Below are 9237 nucleotides of genomic sequence, written 5' to 3'. Positions count from 1 at the left end.
CATGGGTCAAGAAAATGAAGCCCAAAAAGTACTTGGTCTTAAACTCTGTTTCAATTTTGACTCTCTATAATCATAACCACATAACTTAATCAATACTCTCTACAAACAGTTACTTTATGCATAAACATCCCCAAACAGAGTTACATATTTGATTAACAAGCAATAACATCATCTAAAACTCATACAAAGCAATATAAAGCTCTGTAATTCTCGACAATCACGACTTCGTAACGGTTTATATCACCATATGGTCCATATTAAGTTAAAAATATAACCTTTTTTGAACTTTGCAAGTTCATATTACAATATAATAACATTAAAATAAACCATAATCAACAAATAGTCGGACTTCTCTATAATTAACACAAAAACAATTACTTCATGAATAGACATTCTCCAAAACAAATCATGTATGGATTTGATCCAACAACATCTAAAACTCACACAAAGCAATTTAAAATCCGTAATTCGTGACAATCACGAATCATAACGGTTCGATCACCATATTAAGTAAAAAACGAACCTTTTATGATCTCTACAAGTTCATATTACAATATAATAACATTTAATAAACAATAATCAACAAACAATTTGAACTCTCTATAATCATAACAATATGTACAAGCAATAAGAAAATCTAAATCTCATACAAATCAAATAAAGATCTGTAATTCAAAGGGCAAAAGTGGAATAATTCATATTCTAGAACCTTGAGTGTTACGGGTAATGACACGCCTTTCGGTAACCGAATTATCTCCCTACAACAGAGGTGACAATTTTGACGCATTTACTTATTTGGTCAACATTGGTCAAAGTTTATAGGAAGGTTGAAAAGGTTTGTTACCTGATCTTTGACAGTACACAACTGTTTCACCATTCCAAAATCCCAGGCCCGCCACTTCACTTAGTGTGTCCACAGTCAGCAGACTGAACCGCACACGTAAGAATACCGGGAGACGCGTCATGGATTCGGGTTTTCTTTTCAACTTTACACCAACCCGCCCCTTGGCAGTTAAACACACCCACCACACCAGTGCACTTGTTCACATTCCAAATCTTAAGCAAACTACATTAACATAAAAGTCAAGTAAAAACCAAAAGTCAAAGTCAAACTCAGTATCCTTAGTTGAGTTTAATGAAAGATTGATACCTGATTCCATCTCTAGGTGGGTCAACAAAGAGGCAATAGAGTGTGGGCCTATCGGGCAACTGAGCCCGAAGTACCGACCCGTCTGGGAGAACTAACTTCTGTAACAGGTCAAAGTTATGGTGGCCCGGTTTGTCACTGACAAAAATAGTTACAATTAGTTTATGGATATTTTGTGTTAATATATAATTATAAAACACTATTTAATTACCTAACATAGATCGCGCATCCACCGATAGATCGCGCTGCAGCGTGATAATCAGCAGCCGGATGAAGACTCTGAAAGTATCAATTAAAAAAAAAAAGAAAAAAAAAACTAAGTTAGCTAAAATTCAGTTGAACTTAAATTATTTATATCCATTTACTTATGAACGGGTCAATTCATGTTATGTTTTATCATTAACGACTCAAAATAACATAAATTCTGTATTTATCCAGGGCTGTTAACGAGTCAAGCGGGCTCGAGAGCTACTCGAGAACGAGCTGAATTTAAAAGAGCCCGAGCCATAAAATAAGCTTCTTTTATAAACAAGACCAAGACCAAGCTTCACTTATCGAGCTCCAGTGGCTCACGAGCCTATTATTTATATAATTTCTTTGTGTAAAATATATATTTATTATTATTTATTATATATAAAAAAATAATTTTATAATTAAAATAACTAAAAAATTTATAAATAATATTTACGAGCTAGGTTTGAGCTTGAAAAGACGACTCACAAGTTGGGCTCAACGCAGGGGTGCCAAGCTCGGCTCATTTAACTTACACGGAGCTCGGCTCGTTTACTATTAATCAATTATTATTTATATAATTTTAATTATATTAATATATTTTTTCTATTATAATTTTATCATTTTATGTATAAAATAATATATATATTATTTAGTTATATTATTTATTTTTTTCATAACATTATATATATTACTTAATAATTATTATATATATATTTTAAAAATTATATAAATGGCAGGCTCGTTTAGGCTCGCGAGCCGGCTCGAGCTCGATAAGTGAAGCAAATAAAGATCTGTAATTCGCGACAATCACGATTTTGTAACGGTTCGATTCATCATATTAAGTAAAAAAATTAAACTCTGCAAGTTTATATTACAATATAATAACAATAAATAAAGCAATAATCAACAAGCAATTTAAATTCTGTATAATAATAATTATTTCAATCTTGAATATGCATTGTAGAAATAAAGTTGTACGTCAATACAGAGGTGGATTATGTTTTGGATCGAACCCCTATGAACACGTTGGGCGAAACAGAGCGTGTTCATGTCAAGATGACGGGTCACATGCTGACCCATTTGAACTGTTTAGTGTTGAAATTAAGCAAACACAACACACACCTGCAAAAAAATGAAAGGATTCTCGCTGCCGAGCACACCGAATTCTCGCAATACAGATAGGGTCTGCTCACCGTGTTGCTGTTCGAGGAAGAAGGATGTTACGGAAGGCGAGAACCAAAACCAGGAGCCTACTTAAATTGTTCTTTCATTTCAGTGAAAATAGGAACATAGACATTCTAAACAGACCATTCCCTAATAACCAAATACGATTATGATTTGGAATAACATACAGTTTTAACTTCAATAAATGGTAAATTAGTAACCTGAACATGTAAATCAACCTAATAATCAGCTTTATATAAGTTCGTTTCAATGTTAAACATTAAAAAATTAAAAAAAAATACAAATTTGATTATATTAACACCGATCAACACTTACTTGGCAGGCGTGATCATGATGCTTGGCATATCAGTAACCTTTGTCTTTGATCATCATGATAGGTCTCTCAAAATTGAAACCTGCATATTTTCAAGATTATCAACATCAAAATAAACAAAAATTGAGAACAAAACTCATATTTAACTCACTAAATGATCAAATCAGCCATATCTATAAGCAAAAAAGTAACCAATTTTCTAGAATCCTATTTCAAACATAATTTTTAGCCTAATTTCAAAAATAAACGGAAATCACGCACGCATACATGTCGTTTATTTTGCTCAGCCAACACTATTCGGTTTCGAAATGCTACCAGTTAAACCCTAAAAATTGAGAACTGAAGAGGCACATTACAGACCGAAGATTCAGTGTGCTTGACTAATTTGAAGCATGGTCACAAAGACAGGCGGTGAGAACAGGAAAAAAAACCTAAAAAGTGGCAATGGAAAGGGCTTAAAGTAGGGTTCATTGAAACAGATGGGGATTCAATAGCCCTGTAGATGGAAAGGTAAAGCATTCAATTGAGGAATACCATTGATTTCTCATTCAGTCAACGTCAATTCCTAAGGAAGATGGACGGTCTTCGTAGTGAATTGTCGCCAGAAAAGCGGAAAGATTCTAATAAATGTTACGGCTTCATGAGAGAGAATATGGAGTGAGTTGAAAGGTTATTTATAATGTAGTATAGATAATAAATTTATACGAAAACTTGTAACGAGATTAATTGACAAGAAACTTCAACTTAATGATGTCGGTTTAATAAAATTATGTTTATTTTATATCTTATATTAATTATAATTAATTTATAAATCACTTAAACAAACAAAACAATTAAAAAAATAAAAGCAGCCAAAAACGGATTCTGTGGACAGCCGGCTCAAAGCCTTAACACATACACATCAGCCAAGTGGGTTGGTGTGCCAGTTGGTTATTATTTGAAAACAACATATTAAATACAAAAACTGATAAACCTAATTTGATTATAATACGAGAATTGAGGCTCAAGATATCTAAACGGGTTGCGTTTTATGATATGGATATGGGTAAAGGTGGATTAGGGTTTAAGAATGATAAAATAATATAATGTTTTATTGATTAAAATTAACCGAAAATGAAAATCGGTCGGGTATTAGTATAAGTGAACAAAAAACCCGAACCCGAACCGGACCCGAAAAAAAACCCGGAACAGGTTTTTTTTAAACCCAATTTTTTAATACCCGAAGCCGTACTCGACCCTACCCGTAGGGTACGGATAGGGTATGCATTTCAGTAGTAAAACCCGAACCCGAACCAGACCCGATTTGTACCCGGTAACACCCGAAAACCCGAACCGGTTCCATACCTGGAACCGGCTTTTTCCAATACCCGAAACCGGGTATTTCAAAAACCCGATGTATACCCAAAAAATACCTTAAAATACCCGAAAAATACCCCTAATAGTGCAACCTTTTAAAAAATCCAATCTATACCCGAAAAATACTCGAAAAAAAGATCGAGAAAACCTGAAAATAGAGTTTTTTCAATACTCAAAAATAGGGTATTCAAATACCCGGTTACAATAGTCGCTAGGTGGACCCTAGACGGCTGATTAAGGAGTTGGGTGTACTCTGAGTACTCGGGGAGTACTCGAACATGATAAATATAAATAAAATTAATTTTTGGATATTATATATATATCAGATATCATAAGTTTACTAATATTTATAATAAAATATGTGAATATCAATATAAATAAACGAAATACATTTTTAAATAACAAAATATTCTAAAAATTACTAATCATTAATTTAAAAAATGATATTTTTTCTTTAATATTGTTGAAATACAAAATATGTTTTATTTTTTTGAGTCAAAATCGGTCCAAGCTCACCGATAAGATGTGTTTTCGCTGAGGCTGACCACATTTGACCAATTCTTAGTAACTATGCGGATTTACAGAAACTCGCATCGGCGACATACCTTGTAGCGAGTACTCGGCCTAGTAATCCTACTTCTACAACATTGCCTGTATCTATACCCGACCCGACCCGAACCCGATCCATAGGGTATGGTTTTTAGAGACAATACCCTGACCCGAACCCGAACCCGACCCGGTTATTACCAATACCCAATTCTCCAATACCCGGTCATACCTGTTAGTGCACGGTTTGGTGACTGGTGATTTGCGGTTAAAGTATTCAAGATTAAAGTATTCAATAGCTAAGGAAAAGGGGGTGTCTGTTAGTGCACGAAATTGTTGTCCGTAGCATTCGAATAAGTTATACATAGTCTAGATTGTTTATTTATTGTAAATGGCCCATTCGCTATGGTTTGTATAGCGAATGAGGTCCATTCGTTAGTAATCTAGGCTAGTTCGTTAATGTATCAGTCCATTCGTTATGGAAGCATAACGAATGAGGGCTAGTTCGTTAAGTTAACACCATTCGTCATGGAATGTTGACGAATGGAGTCTAATTCGTTATGGAGGCATAACGAATTACGCTTAACTTAACGAATAGAGCATGTGGCCTATAAATAGGTGGTTCCATGCTCATAATTAAGTGAGTTCACACACATGAGAGATGTGAGGTTCTCCATAAGTTATTATTATGTAATTTATCCATATTTATCAATAAAGTAATAATTTAACGTTTTGATCTCATGCATAATCGACGTATCGTATTAGCGGCTAGATCCGTGACGGGTTTCTAAAATTGGTATCAGAGCTTTTGATCAACACTATAATGGTTTAAGTCAAGTTGGGGTGATTTGGCAAAAATCAAATTAAGCTTAAACTGAGATTAGAGGCTGATAGTTTCTGATATTCTGTGCGCTAATTGAACCATAAATTATATCACACAAATGCTCGAAGGTTTGTTATAAGATTTAAGTGGACAACAATATCAATAACCGACTTAACGCCAGTCATAATATCGCTGAAATATAAAATTGTGATGGAAGGGCATTTAGTCAATATGATTCTCTGCTCAAACTCAACAAAAACACAATATATATATATATGTACAGCTTTTGAAAAACATAGAAAAACACAAAAAGATTGTCTATTTTCTATTTCGGATATTTATGTAAATACATTCTTTCATTTTTTTAAAATACCAAAAATATTTTAGTCTTTTTATTTACATATTATTTAATATTTTTTTAAGTTATGTTTCGAAAAAGTGAAACGTTTTTAAAGTATTTGATTATCGGGATAAAGGGTCCTTGGTAATTTTGTTTAGATTTTCTTATTTATTAATTGGATAATGTTTAATAAATCTTTATTTATTTCATTTAATTATTTTAGTTAAAATTAAATAAGATTTAATTCGTTAAGTATGGATAACGAATTAGGTGGTTTTCTAGCGAACTACTTTCTAGTTCGCTCGCCTAATTCGTTTCCGCACTCTGTAACGAACCACTTCTACTTCGTTATACATATTTAACGAATCAAGACACAATACATGCCTTGTTCGCTATTCTTATATAACGAATTGGGATAACGAATTGCCTGATTCGTTATTTAAGAATTCAAACGAATCTCTTGTTCGTACATAGGGTACATTGGGTAGCGTGTAAGGCTATATAAGAAAGGATAAACGAACCGTCCTTTCACTATTCACCATCTTCCTTACACTTAAAGTCACCCTTTTCAAATTTTTCTCTGAATTTTCGATCTTCGAATTTCGAATTTCAAATTTTTGAGTATTCTAGTGTGTTACTAAGGTATAGATAAGAACATCTTTGTGTGTTACGTCAAAAATACTACTGGTTTAATAGTCTAATTATGTGATTTTGTCCTAAGGGTTTTCACGACTTGATAAACCCTGATCAATGGACATTATACTGTGTTATTTTAGTTCATTTTGATTGTATTATGACCGGAATGTGATTCCGAGACCCTGGGTAGACTTTAATCACAGACTGATTCTTGTTTGCCGGGTCGATTAAGTGTTTATGGTTTCGGGGTTTTTATACTCTGGTTAACCTAAGTTATTTCTTGGTATTGAGCCTCAATATCAACATCATGTGCTTAGTAATATGTTTCCGAGATCACTACACATAATGTTTCGGTTATCCGACGATAGTTATGGATTAATTGAAGCTTGATTCGTGTTGTTGACTTTCGGTGTTCATATTAATTTTGACTTTGACTGTGTGAGTCAAAAATCAAGTCTAATTATTGACCATTCGTTAACTTTAGTGAATTGGAACTATTTTGTGTCCAATTCGTTAAAGATTCAAACGAATTAGATTATCGAATAAGTTATCTAACGAAAACGAACTAGTTTCTAATTCGTTCCTTTAAATAGTAATTCGCTAAGTCTACTTCGTTAACCTATTTACATGATAGCAAATCACTTGATTCGTTACAGGTTGGTAACGAATCAGAGTGATAAGCACACGAATGACATTTCTTTTTAATTATTTAATTAAACTGAATTACCTTTTGAATTAAATAAATTATTCCAACCGTCTAAACGCGTAAATATATTGATTACACATGACATATGGAATTAAATACACCATCTATAGATAAGTAGATATATATGTGCTAAATGTATATTACATCTTCACATTCCTTATATTCGTTTATACTTATACAGTGCAATGGCCGACCAATTGAATCAAGACCCACCCGTTGATCCTCATGAACAAGAACAACCCCAAGAGCAGGAACAACCTCAACAACAAGATGAAATTATTTTGTTACCATATGACAAGAAGCACAACATATGTGCTTATGTTGACTCAGACGTTGCTGATATAGTTATATTTGGAGATATGATGGCTTTTCTAAGACGGTCAGTGATACATTACGCCATCACTGCTCGACCTAAGGTGTATCTGAGTATTATCATGCAGTTTTGGGCTAATGCTGAGTATGTTGAGGTGGAGAATCATATTCGAGCCACAATTAATCAAACCCCTATTACAATTGATGTTGAAGTGATTAGGAGAGTGCTTCGGTTTGGTGACAACGATAATAGCCCAAGTGAGTTTGAAAAGAGATTGATCAAGGGTTTATTTACACGTGTTCGTTATGCTAAAGATGTCAAAGAGTCCATGCTTAAGAAGAATGGCCTGTGCCCTCCTTACAAGTATCTTTTACACATACTGATTCATTGCATGGGTGGTCGTAAAGGTGGATTTGATGAATGTCGTAGTAGTTTACAATCGACATTCGTGGCACTCATTCTCAACAAACCATTCAACTTCTCGGAAATGGTCTTTGATCATTTGAAAGAGCAAGTCCAGCAAACGACTCAGTCGAAGAAGTTTTTAATGTATCCTCGATTCTTGCAGTTGATAATTCAAGATTTGATACCAAACTTGGTTATTGATCAAACTTCGGTGGATAATGTTCTTCCTTTGGAACACATGATGGCTGACACTGTACGACGAGTGAATATTTACCGTAAGCAGAGGCCACGGGATAAACGTATGATTGGTCATATAATTAATCCGAATTATGTATGTCCTCCTAATGATCGCTGGATCCATGACGACTCGGATTCCGAGTGTGAAGGGGGAGAACGTGGGAACGATGATGATGATAATAATGATGGAGATGGTGGGAATGGTGGAGCTGGTGATGCCGCTTATCAAGAACAACAAGATGCGGTAAACGCTGCGTTAGCTGCCACCATTGCAGCTCAACAAGAAAGAAAGCGAAAAGGGAAAGTAGTGGCAACTGGAGAACCATCAAAGAAAAGACGTGTGTCAGCTGGGGCTGGGGTAATTATTGGTGTTCCACCACCTCGTCAATCAACGCCTCAACACTCGGTAGTGCCGCCTACTACTAGCACTCCGATGCTTACGTTGACAACGACGTTGGTGTCTCATGAAAGGCTTGGTTTAATTCCACAAATGGCTTTATCTGAAATACCAAGGCCTCTTGCTACATTGTCTACTGTCCCTCCAACACCATCTATGAGGCCTCCCCTTCCTCCTTCTCCTCCTCCTCCCAGTGATGTCTCTTTTATAAGAATCACTCGGCCTCAAGGACCGATCCAACCTGTTCATCCATCCCTATACAACTTGCCACCGAACCGTCAGACTGAGATGCTGTTGAATCTTCTTCATCTATATGAGAACCAAATGGCTGCTGATCGTCAGAATCAAGAACGTCTTATGGAGAATCAAAGACGGATGATGAGTTATATCTCATTTTGTCAGAAGGAGACTAAAGCGCTACGTGCGATTGTTGAGTCTCAGGGGGTGAAAATGAAGGAACATAAGGATCTAATCTTGCAACTGACTTGCAAAGAAGATGTCTTAAAGAAGCTAAAAAATGATGATCAAGATCCTGACGAGTCTAGTGCAGGAGGTGAGCCTAAACAAACGCACGGCGCATCTTCCGGTGCTGGTACAAG

At 35.0% G+C, this 9237-nt stretch overlaps 1 pseudogene across 1 annotated transcript; it reads right to left on the bottom strand.

Moving 5' to 3' along the window:
* Window positions 1-637: 637 nt before the first annotated feature.
* On the bottom strand, window positions 638-1432 carry LOC143595858 (putative galactinol--sucrose galactosyltransferase 2; annotated as a pseudogene). Its single transcript, XR_013146603.1, has 4 exons — window positions 1359-1432; window positions 1151-1285; window positions 845-1066; window positions 638-759 (listed from the first exon to the last, which is right to left on the bottom strand). The product of XR_013146603.1 is annotated as a putative galactinol--sucrose galactosyltransferase 2 (transcript).
* Window positions 1433-9237: the final 7805 nt, after the last annotated feature.

The sequence above is a fragment of the Bidens hawaiensis genome, unplaced genomic scaffold (assembly GCF_021521415.1).
Source record: "Bidens hawaiensis isolate Kalapana, Puna unplaced genomic scaffold, B.hawaiensis_p1.1 tig00045576_1, whole genome shotgun sequence".
Lineage (NCBI taxonomy): Eukaryota > Viridiplantae > Streptophyta > Magnoliopsida > Asterales > Asteraceae > Bidens > Bidens hawaiensis.
Note: the sequence above shows the minus strand (reverse complement) of the source record. Positions and strands in the feature narration are given on the sequence as shown.